Source organism: Cupressus sempervirens, chromosome 3 (genome assembly GCF_028749045.1).
Source record: "Cupressus sempervirens isolate cs-2001-9-10 chromosome 3, ASM2874904v1, whole genome shotgun sequence".
In the NCBI taxonomy this organism is placed as follows: Eukaryota; Viridiplantae; Streptophyta; class Pinopsida; order Cupressales; family Cupressaceae; genus Cupressus; species Cupressus sempervirens.
Genome location: NC_143120.1, coordinates 1097966774 through 1097981239, shown reverse-complemented (window position 1 = coordinate 1097981239; position 14466 = coordinate 1097966774).

Sequence of the window (14466 nt, the reverse complement as noted above, 5' to 3'; positions counted from 1 at the left end):
TGAACTTCATTAAGAAGTCTTCAATGGTGGGGAAGCTGGTTGGCGACAAAGAAGTTAACTCTGCATCAAGGTATACTGCTCAGAACTCATTTACTATGCCAAACAAGTTGTAGAACTTGGTCCAAATAGCCCGAGGAGTGGCCAAACCATCCAAGTGAAACAATAGACTATCTGAGATGTTTAGTGCAATCAACCCCATGGCCTCATCCATTTTGTTTATATGCTAAAGAACCTCAAAAGGGAACTACATAATAGGTTGGTTCTCATTTAGACATGACCATAGACCTTGTGACATGAGAAGCCTAGTCATTTGTGCTTTCCAAGTGTGATAGTTGTGTGGCATGAGCCAGGTCACAGAAGGATCCAACATTGAGAGAAAGAATAAGAAAAAAGTAGAAGGGTCTTATTCAAAATTAAATTATAGAAAATAAAATTCCCCCCCTCACAACAGATAATGATATCCCTCAAATACTAAAGAAAACAACTATAGAAAGCATAAAAAATGAGAAAAGAACTTGGAATTTGGATGCAGAGAAGAGGAAAACAGAAGCCTCTACTTCAATGCCAAAATTGGAAGCTCAAACAAACTCAAAATCAAGAAAAACCAACACCATTGTCTCCATCTTTGAGTCAGCTTTCCAACATTTCTTTTGGATCGGAAAAATATGTTTGTATGCTCAAGTTATGAATGAAAAACCAACTGTTGCTCCAAAAAAGAAGCTGTCTGAAAAATTATAGACATTGCCTTAAAATTGATGATCGTACGGCCATCACAGGCCATTGCCAAAAAAAAAATGATAGCTGGAATGTTGATGTCAGTAGCTAGAATGATGATGTCGATTGGCTAAAAATGACGTTAGCACTGGTTAGAACAAAGCTGACATATCACCAGGAAGTGATGTCCGCAGCACGGATTGCATACTTTAGCTGATAGAATGCTGATGTCAACCAGTGAAGTGAATAGGTGGCAACACTACTGATAGAGGTGGTTCCACTGGCAGAGCTGAGCTGTGGTGGCCACAAGGTGGTGCACTTGCGATGGCTGAGAAACAATGGAACTGCGGTGGCGCTACGGCTGCGGAGCCCACAGAGTGGTGTGTGGGTGGCACAGTAGTGGGTATGTGGTGGCTGAGAAACAATGGAACCGCGGTGGCGCTACGGCTGCGGAGCCCACAGAGTGGTGCGCAGGTGGCACAGTAGCAGGTATGTGGTGGCCATTGGGTTGAGTGTTGGCAGTGCATCTTTTTAAAACTTTTTTGATTTAAATTTTTTTCTCAAAAAATGTGTACGTACAGCCTCCTGAGGGGGTTAAAAAATTCTCCTCGATGCTCGGAAGCCAAAACAAAAAGTTTTATATGTATCTTGAATGCAAATGGCCTTTTGGATCTAATGGAAATGTCTGCTTTGGCCCAAAGTTCCTCAAAAAATTTCCCTTCTCCCTTTTTGAAGAAAAAAAACTCTGAAAAAGCTGGGGTTTCTGATTCCGAATCGTGGCTTCAAGAATCTTCAGACAAGCAAGCAACAGGTTTGCTCTGATACCATGTAGAAGTTGAGAAAACCAACTTCATAGATCACCAAGAACACCTACATGCAAATATCCTACAATGAAGAGAAACCAGAAAACAAAAAAATAGAGCTTAGAAATTCTCAACGAAGTGAGAGCAAAAATGTTTTCCAAGTTATGAAAAATGAAAAGTACAAAGGTTCAACCTTAAAGGTGAACAAAATCCTAAAGGGAAAGAATACTAGGTTTGCACATTATAATTAATATAAAATATTAATTATATGCACCTAAGAGTAAGCTTAAGTAACTAGAGTAATAAACCACTTAATTAACTAAATCAAGATGATCTAATTAGTAAGCATAACAAAATAATTATTCTAACAATAAAAAGGCAAAGATTACTATCTCACAACTAACTTTTTTATTCCATTGCATCTTTGTGACTTCATTTCTTCATTGACTATGTAGACCTACGAAGACAACTTTCAACTATTGATCACTCCATCACAACTGCTTGTTGTTTCTTTCCACTAACTATTGCAAAATGAAAATAACCACTAGACTAACTGTCATCACACCATCTTGACTTAGGTTCTTAACTCAACAAATCAGCTGGTGTGAACAATGACTATGCAACTACAAAACCTTGACCATGGTTTTGCACTTAACTCTTTGTGACAATGCGAACAATGTATTCTGCATCATCACCATCTTGACCCCAAATTAACCTTGATCACTTGTGATGGTGTGAAATGGACTACTCTAGTTAGCTTTTGTGTTGTTACAACTTAAACTCTAAAGGTCATTTTAATGGAATGTATCGATCAAAACTAATCTATATCTATTAAAGGGATACTCCTTCAAAAATTGAATATGAACTAGTTTGCATCTATCAAAGGGACACTCATTTGAAAACTGAATATGTAAACTTTTTCTAATAACCAAATAAATGTAGCTATCACAAATTAAGATGTTGTCAATAATTGCTAACTTAAGGTTGCTCTTTAGTAGTGCTACAACAATACATCACAAATAACTTATGTAGAAAAAAAGTATTTTTCAATTGAATTTTTTTACAAAGAACAAAAAAAATAACCCATTGCGATTACTCCTCCCTTTGGCTCGCCCTATTAGCTCCCCAACCTATGAAGTAGTGCACATAAGCTTAACTTCTGACCAAAAGATGTTGATTGCAATCATAATCTTAGACATATGTAGTCTAAAAGAGAAATGAAATATATATCAAAACTTATTATATGCTCACTAGTAATTAAAGATCAACATCTTTTGAACTCCTAGAAGAATCTGCAGATCCATAGCCTCAAATACCTAGCTACTACTTCTAAAATAAATGGAAATCCCAAATGTGATTTAAAGAATGATTAAATCAACATAAAAGAGATAATGTAAACTGCAATATTGATATTCATAAATTTGTATTGATATTCAATAGATGATTTTGCAACTTATGTTGATGTATTGTATTCATAGATGTGTAGAGCCAAGTATACCTATCAATGAAAATGGCGAGAATTAAAGAAATTTGGTATACATATGAATTAATGTATAGAAATGTAGTTAATGAACAATTGCAAAAAAGTACTTGATCAAGGTTGATTGCTGTTGCAATTCTTGAGAGGGGAGAAGTAACATGATCTAGATAAGCAACAAGACTAAGAATTGCAACTTTATTTACAAGGCTTGTAAGATTGCTATATGTTAATCCAAAAAATCCTATCATGGTTCCCTGCACTATTTAGATACAAAATTTAGCTAGTTATATGAAATGATTTTCTATATATGTATATGTATAGATTGAATTGAAGGTCATGAGTTCAGAGGTTTCTAATTGCAAGGAGATTTGATAGTAGGTATGGTAGTCATCATGTAAGGAAATATGGATGCAAGGTGCATTCAAAGGTCATCCATATTTAGGATGTTGGTCTAGTTTTTCACATTTTTAAAATTTTGCAAAATTACAGTGAAAAATCTAGTTATCCATTTAAAATCTCTAAAATTTTATTACCCTAATGACTTTTTAAGTGGGTTTACATTGTTCCCATTTTTAAGAATGCATGGGAGTTTTCTCACTTAATTTTAAAGGTTTTCTAGCTTAATTTTTTAAAGTCCTAACTTGTTGTTAACCTTTGTCACGATGCGATGAGGACCTCATATGCACCTGGCCCACCAAGACATGTGTCAAAAGCTCATATTCTCACATTGGCTAAAATATTCACCTTTTTAGAAACCAGGAATACACCATCCATTGATCTAACAAGATCTAATGGTTATGAAAATCATGGGCCCCTTGAGGTATTCTTAAGGTAGAACTTGACCTATGATCATGCGATGTATGGTTAGTCGCAACTTTGTGACTTGAAACTGGATGCTATCCTTTTGAGCTGCAAAGCTATGTTGAATGTTGAGATGACCATGTTGTGCCTTCATGAACCCTCAGATAGTTAAGTAATGCGGCAATAAGCAAAAAGAAGTAATCGCATCATTCAACTTCAAAATCTTCATTTGATGGGAAGGAAAAGGACTTAGGGATATAGGGAATGAATAAGGTTTTTACATATCCCTATCAAGTTTGCATGGCAATAAATGAAGACTGAATGTAGAAGAAAAGACTTAGTCTAAGGGTTAGCCACTTCCTATATTCAACTCATTTTTCTTTAGATTTGGACCAACTTCCATAGAATCACAGGGACTCTCTACACTTTGGGCTTTGTGGGGCAGGGGTGGGTGCACCTTAGGGATGATAATAACTAGATATTTTCTGATATTCATTTTCACAGTTCATTCATCCACACTCTTCTATCTAGATCTATCCCCTATAGAAGATAATGGTTGCAATTCTTCTTAGATTTGTAATAAATCCTTGATTATAGTAGCTACCTATAATTCAGAGAAATATTATTACAAATAAATGAAGACCAATAGTTTGATTCTTCATTACAGAAAAGTAAAATTGATTTGATTTATATGTACTTTGTATAACCAAACAATTTCATCAATTTGAATCACAACTTATGATCAATGCCTTATCCATTTTTTGTATAGAGTCACACCAGTAAATACTTGACCTATATGATTGCATTGCAATTAAAATGATTAGTTATTAACCCTAAACACCATTTTTATGATATCCCTTTGAAATGCTTTGAAACCCTATTTATGGATGAAATTACTTAATTCATTGAATTAAAAGCTAATTCATTGAATTAAAAGCTATAATAAATTGACATACAACCTATCTAAGTTGCATTAAATTGTATGAACTTTTCTCACTTAATCCCAAAGTAACAAGCATATGAAAATGGAGACAAAATTTAGAGACATAGATATTCAGAACTCCGTCCTTGTATTAACATTATTTGAAACTAATACATTACTGGTATAAACTCAATAACAACTCTAGCTATGAAAAACTTGTTATTCAATATTCTTAGACTTGCAAAATTAAATATATCATACAATTTACAGAGACAACTGGATCGATTGTAGACAATTGCATAAACACTAAAAGTTATATAGACTTTAGACCCTCCTCTAGCCTTGAGAACTCACTTATATAGTGTGAGATGCAACAAGCTATGGGCATAAAGGGAAAAGGAAAACTGTCCTTAGAACAAAAGAAAGACAAAAGGACAATAGTTGTCACTTTCATAAAAAGACAAAATTTGGTGCTTGCTTGCAACTTTACAACAAAATGTCTTTATCACTAATCTTCTTGTGCTGGGACCAATTCTGTTGTAGCAACTGCTTGCTGATCCACTACATCTAGTGATTGGCTCTATTGCATCTATAGCTCTTCCAATTGTGGAAACACTTTGCTTATACTTGATGTATCAAGTTTAGTTATCTAAATATTTATCACTATTGGTTGATCCCCTATCATATCATCAATTTGAACTGCCATGTCCATAGTTGTAATTGGTTTTTCTTCATCTAATCTCTCTATTTGCATCAATACTTTAATTAACTACACCTTTTCTATAGGAACAGACTTGTCCACGTTTTCTCCTTCAACTGCCTCTTTCAATAACTATGTTGATACTGGAGCATAATCAATTACCCACTTGTCAAAGAGTGTGTCATTAGGCCAATTGAAACTCAATATTTCTTGTTCCTTTCTCAAGACATTTCCTCCAATTGTCCTCATTTCTTCAAAAACTTGTTTAAAAGAATTAAAAAAATTGTACTTGTACCAATTCCTCTACACTTCTGGCAAACCAAATATACTTTTTATCATTTACAACTATACTAAGCTTGATGCTTGTACCTGTGAAATGTGGGCCTCTGAACCTCACAGACACTTCAACATGGTCATTGTATGTGGATTCATCTCGGAATGAACATTGGATTGTTCATCCAAAAATTAGCCCTGCAAAGTGACCTGTTTCCTTCTATCTAAAGGGAATTGCTTATCAGATATCCTCAGATTTGAGGTGTTTAAGCAACCAGACCCTCTAAGAATGAAGGATTTGTAAGAAAGTACGACTAATCTATATGAGAATGTAGATTAATCTAGAATGAAAGATGCAATGTAATCTAAGAACAAATAAAGTAAACTAGATTAAGCATATGCATGATTAAACTAAAATGAGATCAAACTAAGAATGAGAATGCACGAAAGAAATGTAAGTGAGCATGAATTTCAACAGCAATCCGATAGCAAATCAATTCATCCTTCTTGAAATGAAGGGAGGAGGGTCTCTTAAATAGACTTTCCTGGAATCCATCAACGGTTGAGATTGATTTCAGTCAACGGTGAGGATTGAAGTCATTATTACCTCTTACACATGTCCCTGTTTGACTTACTCATCATAGATTCTTGGCTTTAAGTGGGTTGAGGAATCTTATGATGCGTCATAGATTCTCTTCCAAATTTAATTTAATAAAATGAGATATGCTCTCGTAATTACCTTTTTCATTTAATTAAATAATTTTATTTAATTAATAAAAGATGCTTTTCTCATTTAATTAAATAACTTCATTTAATTAATTAGGAATGATTTCCCATTTAATTAAATAACTTTATTTAATTAATTAGAAATAGCTTTCTCTATTTAATTAAATAATTTTGTTTAATTAATTAAAATAGGCACATTTATTAAATTAAATAAATTTAATTCCATAGTACATTAGCCTTAGGATATGATTTAATTTAATTAAAGTATAAATACTCAGTAATTAAATTAAATATTAATCAATAGGTTTAATGTGACTAATATGAGTCAATACTATAGGAATTAAATAAAGAGTATGATGAATGCAGATTTGGGTTTTCTGCATCTGATAATTAAGTCAAGTAGCGAGTAGCTAGATAAGGATTGCCTATTAGAATAGGTCTTAGGATTGATAAAAAATAGACCAGAATTGGTTGAAATGGCAATGAGCCAATTTTGGGGTATTACATTTTGCCCCTCTTTGAATGAATGTGCAAGCAGCACATTCAATTCAAAAAATAATCAGAAAAGCGTGATGCGAGGATCAAGAGGACAAGATTGGTTATGTAATTGATGACACAGAGACCAATCGATAAGATTTTAAGGACCATCTCTAGAACAGAGCTTAATCCCAAGGAATCCAGGCAGAGTACCTAGATACCCAAGATTGAAAGCATTTAGAAGATTATCTCCAGAACGGAGCTTAACCTTCAAGGATCCAGATAGAACACCTAGATACCTGAGATTGAAAGCATTTAGAAGATTATCTCCAGAACGGAGCTTAACCTTCAAGGATCCAGATAGAACATCTAGATACCTGAGATTGAAAGCATTTAGAAGATTATCTCCAGAATGGAGCTTAACCTTCAAGGATCCAGATAGAACACCTAGATACCTGAGATTGAAAGCATTTAGAAGATTATCTCCAGAACGGAGCTTAACCTTCAAGGATCCAGATAGAACACCTAGATACCTGAGATTGAAAGCATTTAGAAGATTATCTCCAGAATAGAGCTTAACCTTCAAGGATCCAGATAGAACACCTAGATACCTGAGATTGAAAGCATCTAGAAGATTATCTCTAGAACGGAGCTTAACCTTCAAGGATCCAGATAGAACACCTAGATACCTGAGATTGAAAGCATTTAGAAGATTATCTCCAGAACAGAGCTTAACCTTCAAGGATCTAGATAGAACACCTAGATACCTGAGATTGAAAGCATTTAGAAGATTATCTCCAGAACGAAGCTTAACCTTCAAGGATCCAGATAGAACACCTAGATACCTGAGATTGATAAAAGATAACAAGATCCAATCATGAGTCATAGAATCATCCCTAGAACAAGGCTTGATCCTCAGGAGTCGGGGTTTAGACTGTCCCAATACCTGTACATCAAACTCTAAGAAGAGTTGTTATAAGGTTGATTAATTGATGAAAAGATAAGAAAGATAGCAAAGATGCCAAATAGAAGGGAACAAGATGCCCCGAGTGATGAGATGCCCCAAGTGACAAGGACATAAGATAGGAACAAGATGCCCCAAGCGATGAAGATTCAGATTGATTTAAAATTCAAGTTCAATGATGTAATCATCCTGCCCCCTCGGGAGCGAAATTGAAAGATGACACACCAAAAATATGATGTAAACCAGTAGAAGAAATATGAGATTTAATAGAATGTAGAAGAGATCAAAATGAATAAAGAAGAGATTAGAACAATCAGAAGAAATATAAAGAGATCAGAATGATCTGAAGAAATATAAAGAGATCAGAACGATCTGAAGAAATTTGGAGAGATCAGAATGATCTGAAGAAATATGAAGAGATCAGAAAGATCTAAAGACATAGGAAGAGATCAGAATGATCAAAAGAAATGATCTGAAGAAATATGAAGAGATCAGAAAGATCTGAAGAAATAGGAAGAGATCAGAATGATCAAAAGAAATGATCTGAAGAAATATGAAGAGATCAGAAAGATCTGAAGAAATTTGGAGATTGATCCAAAGTGATTTCGAGATCCAAAAGACCAATTTTGACCAAAAGTTGACCAGATTCAGCCATAGTTGACTTAAGTTGACTATTTTCAGAATGAATTTTGAAAATATTGAGAATGTAAAGTTGAAAGGATTCCAAGAATCATAAAGTATTAGACAGATTTGAGCTGCACAAGTGTTCGATCGTATTGGTTGCCAAAATTTTAAAACGCATTTTTGAGGCACTTAGGTGTGTCAGCTTTCGAATTTGATCTCGAAAAATGGGTTAAGAGCAACCAAAGTAGCCAAGAGGGTGATTAATCAATCATTGTGCAGTTCGTGAAAGAACATGATACTTTGAAGAGATCAGCAATCCCTCATCAGAGAAGGTGAAAGTAGATTTGCAATTGAATCACATGCTTATGCAAGTGAAGTATGTAATGCAAGACTATGTTAAATGCAACCCTAGGTCTGGTTACCAAGCCTCAACGATTTATCATCATTGGATATAAAATAAAGCTTGTATGTTATACAACTCCCACTGACATTGCAATCATAAGAATATGAATATAACATACGTTATTGGGATGTCGGGATTAAATGTAAGCATTCGAGGCACAAGAAGCCAGAATGACCAGAACATTTGTCCCTTTTAATGTAGCAAGTTAACATAAACATCAAAGCATAAATGCTAGGATGACCTGAATGTTTCTTGCATAATAGGAACGCCAAACACATGGGAGATCTTTCTTATGCTAAGTATTTAGTATTCATTCTGTCCGCAACGACCCTTGCGTTCATGACCTGAGACAGAAGTGTGCTAGATATACTCGCAGTGACTCATACATTCACTTAGCAGGATGAGTATTAGTATGTACTGTAGCATGAAGAGTTCACTCCAACAAACAAGGAGAAGCACCAACGTTATTGACGTATTCTTATAAAAGGAGTCGAGGTACACACGACCATCCAATACAAGATGGAGGCTCTTATAGTGGACACCCCTTTTATAGGAGTAGATCAACTTATTGGAACTAAACTGCAAACAACAAGCAAAGAAAAAGATCATGCCCTCAGTCATTACTTCTCTAGTCGAAGATGACATCATCGAGTTGCTCGAGAAGATATGATAAAGAAAAACAAAGAAAACAAAGAAAATGCTCAGCATATCCAAACAAGTACATCATTTTTGAGTTCAATGTTTTGGGATTGATGTCAAGTGCTAATGTCCAGAATACATTCGAAAGAAATCTCTTTAGTAGGGTGACAACAGTAGGCAGACACAGTCAGAACGAATGGTGACTGATGTCAAAGAGGAATCTTCATGATGAAGAACCTAAAGAGGACTGGGCGACAGTAGACAGACACAGCCAAAACGACCAGTGACTGACGCAATAGAGATCTTCCATAAATGAAGCTGGAGACGTGACCTAAGCAACAATACGCAGACATAGCTGGAACAACTGGTGATTGTTGCGAAAGAGATTCTATGAGGAGAATCTTGAAAAGTGTGACACTAGCGACAGTAGGCAAACACAGTTTGAAACAACTGGTGACTGTCATGAAAGAGATTCTATGAGGAGAACCTCAAAAAGAGTGACACTAGCGATAGTAGGAAGATGCAGTTGAAACAACTGGTGACTATCATGAAAGAGATTCTATGAGGAGAACCTCAAAAAGAGTGACACTAGTGACAGTAGGCAGATGCAGTTGAAACAACTAGTGACTATCGCGAAAGAGATTCTATGAGGAGAACCTCGAAAAGAGTGACACTAAGGGGAGATGCCCTGAGCTATAACAAGACTCAATCCATGGATACATAAGCAGGAAAAGCAGGAAAGCAAAAGCGTGAAAGCGACTGTACAGAATAGTCAGAAGATGCGCTGCAAGATGGAGCATTGGGAACAAGAGGTGCCTGTTTACCAGGTTTTCACCTTCTTGGCAAGATTTTTTTTATTTTAAATTTTTAAATTTTTATTTTTGCTACCATGATGCTTGTTTCCAGGTTTTCACCAATGGCACTTTTCTATTTTTCAATTTTTTTAATATTTTTCTCTTTTTTCTCTTTTTTTGTATTTTTCTCTTTTTTCTCTTTTTTTGTATTTTTCTCTTTTTTCTCTTTTTTTGGTGTTACCAAGGAGCCTATTTGCTAGTTTTTCACCAGGGTAACAATTTTTTTCAGGACTTTTTTCCAATTTTTAGATTTTTTTCAGAGATTACTAGCTCTCAAGAAGGATCACCTTGATTTTGTTCCAGTGTCTAGCAAGGTGCAAGACAATATGTAGGAGCAAGCTAGTGGATAACCAGAGATGGAAAGGCAAAGAGTATGAAGCAATGAATGTTACCCTCAAGGAAAGTCTTCATAAGATTACCCAAGCTAGGGAAAAAGATATAACAATATAAGCTCATGGTGTAATGAAGGGTGTCACATAAGTAATCAAGAAAGTGACCATGTCAAGAGATTGCTAAGAATTGAGTTTTCTTCTTTCTTTCGTTGATTAAGACCAAAAGGTTAACTGAATAGGATAACAAAGTTTGTTATGGAGGTTATGAGTGAATGACTTTGGAAATGAGGTCATCTGAAGGATAAGCAAGATCATGATAGGATGTCATGGATGGAAGAATTACGCATGACGTTGGTTTACTAGGTTTTCATCATGGTACTTGTCCAAGGTGCCAGAAGAAGTGGTTTTCACTATAGGACAGATTTATTTATCTTTACTTTTGCTACCAAGGTGCCACAAGAAGTGGTTTTCACCAAGGCACTTTTTCATTTTTCTTTTTTTTTCTTTTTTTTTTTTTGGATTTTTAGAGTTTTTGGAAAGAATTCAAGCCTTCTTCAATTTGAATAGTGCTCCTATAAGAAAGATAAGTTATGATAAGCCAAGGCCATAGCAAGGTACACTCAAAGATGCTGATAAGGTAATGGAAGGGAAATGAAAGGAAAATGAGAGGTAGATGGAGGATAAGGTTGTTGGTTTTGGAAGACTGAAATAAGCAAGGATGGCAAGTAGGCATAAGATTTAGAGAATCTCATGAGGGTGGATGAGATATTAGGCAAGATCAACATTGACACACACCTTGAAGGGTAGTGGAATGATGGAGGAAATATGGATGAGATAGATTGAGGCTTAGATATATGATGTAGCAAAGCCATTTTGGCGGAAGGTGGAGTAGAAGGTTTTGACACCTTTATAGGAAGATGTTGGGAAGAAGATGGAGTGGAAGCCTTTGGAAACTTGAATGTCAACTTTGATTTGTTTTCAATATTCAATTCCTTCAAAAGAGACTTGGAAATCCATATAGCTTTTGATTTTTCATTAGATGCTTTGGAATGCATTTCTTCAATAACAGATTTAAGAACCCATACTTTCTTTGGTTGAGCTCTTTGAATAGTGGACCTTTGCGGTCGCTTTTGCATATTTTCCTTCTTAACATTCACATGTCGATTAGAGGAGAAATAGTGAAAATTTGAAGATGGATTCATGCACTTGTGTTTGAGTTGATTATCCAAATTGCTTCCAAAGGACTTGGGACTTGTGGATGAATGAGGCCAATATGACTGGTTTAGATGGAAAGGTGGATGTGAAGAGTTCAAGTATATGTATCTTTGTTGATCTTGAGGAAGGGTAGGAGGAACATGTAATGAGCTAGTAGTGGAAATAGGAGATAGAGGAACATAAGGTCCCAATATGGATGGAAGACTTGAAGGTTTTAGCTTAGATGGGTAGGGACCAAGGATAGATTTAGAAGATGTGAATGGACCATGAGTATGGATATCAACATCTTTAGAGTGAGCAATATGACTAAAGTCATCAATAGATTTATGAGGAACTGTTATAGGAGCAATACCTTTGACAGGAGTATTTAAAGCTTGAGCATAGTTTGGAAGTGAATGTAGCGAGGTAGAACAAGAGAGCGAGGGAACACTTTTCTCTTCAAAAGGAATTTTGGGTAACATAGGAAAAGTATGCTTCTATTGGTCTTTTATAATCTCCTTAAGGATGGTGGAAGGAATGTCTTGATCTTGCTTAGTAGAGGTGCATGACATGGGAGATGGAGGACTATGTGGCTCTTGAGATGGAGGCACAAGATCTTGGAAGATATGAAAGGGGATGAAGGAATCTTGGTCTTGATCAACACTTGTTTCTTCATTCAAGTGGTCCTCTTGACATGAAACCAAATCCAAGGATAAGGGAGTATGTGAATCTGTATTCAAATATATTTCTGGAGGCTGCATAATAGGCTCTTGAAGAGACAATGGAGGGATAGTTGGAGTGGTGATAATAGGAGGAGCAACACATGGAGGTTTTGGATCTTTGCTGGGTGTAGTATGGGAGAGGTTTTCAGCTAACTCAAGATTAGCTTGAGTTTCCTTTAAAGGTAGTCCTTGAGGGTACACATAGTCAACTGGAGGAGTAGTGAGTTCTTTGTTTGGTGAATATGTGTTGGAAAGATTGGACACTTTAGAAGGTGGATGTATGTTGGAGGAAGTAGAAGTTGTGTTTGAACCGTTACTAGACATGGTTTCATGAGGTTGATCTTTCTTGAGAGTAGAATCTTTAGTAGTTGAGAGCTTAGATTTTTGAATTATACCATTGTCAAAGAGATCTTGGATCTTTGTTTTCAGCTCCTTACAATGGGGGGTTTTATGTAAATTATGTCTATGATAGACACAATAGTTACTCATAAAGGAAACTCCCGCCAAAGTGAGCTTAGGTAAAGTAATGAGTTTTTCTTCAAGAAGTTCTTCCAAGATTAATTCATAAGATTTTCTGAAAGGTGTGAAATTACACTTTGGTTTAGGTTCCCAAGGTTTGTTTTCAAAGATATTCCTAGATTTCTTGGGTGTATGTGAGGTGTTCTCAGATGTCTTGGATTCAAGATCACAAGAATGTGATTTTTGGTTGTCATAGGAGAAAGGGAAAATTTCTCTCAAAGAGAATTTGTTCGATGATATGTTTTCCTCTTCTTTTAGTATTTGAAGTTGAGCACTCATCATTTCAATTTGTTTCTTCATGTTTGTAATTAGAATCCCTTCTTCCTCACTAGGAATATTGGATTTAACACATTTTTTGTTAGCCATTTGGATGTACTATGTTTCAAGTAGTGACGACCAAGTTTTAGAACATAAGTCAAGTTGCCACAGTCATAGACAATGACAAAAAGTAGAAGCTTAGACAAGGACCACACTAGAACTTAGTCTGAATGGGACAAGATAAGAGTGTTGTATACTAAGGCATGAATAGTTTGATTTGAAGGCTAGAACAACCAAAGATTATGACTATCATAACATAGAGTACAACAAGCACTAAAGGACAAGAGCAAGATAACTGAGAGACAAGACTAGTTAAAGTATGGATCACAAATCATTAGCTAAGAAGGATGCCACTATTTTAGACTATTTTTAGATAGAGAAGTAGTAAACTGATGCAAGAAACAAACTTGGTACAGAGCACAAATAGCTCTAACAGACTAACTTGACAGTTTAGACTCAAGATCTCACGTGAAGATCCTCTGAAAGGCACATGAGAAAGTACACAGGGCCATGCAAAGACTCTAGCTAGCATAAAGATTTCACATGAGGATGTGATGTAGGCCACGCAAAGTAGTGCAAGGTTAACTTGGATAGCATAAAGATCTCACATGGAGATGTGCAACTGTTTGCATGAGAACTTCGACAAAGCTACATGAAGAAGTAGTAGGACAACAAGTATTCGCGCAAAAGTTTGCAAACTGTGTGTGAAAATGGAAACCAGGCTGACAAATGAACTGGATTTTGAAAAGACTTTGAAGATTTCAAATAGTTTTGGACAAATTGTTGATTTATTGCAATAACCAGGCAGATAAACAGGCACGTAGAACAGCAAGCAGGTGATTTCAAGCACATCTGAAAACAATGAGCAAGGGCAAAAGCAACCTTGTGCATGCACAATCAAGTGACTTAGTTTGTGCTAATCCCTAAGAGAGCTAATTGTGTATATTTTCAAAAAGTTTTGCAATCATTGCACACATTCCTAGAAAATGAAAATTTTTGGC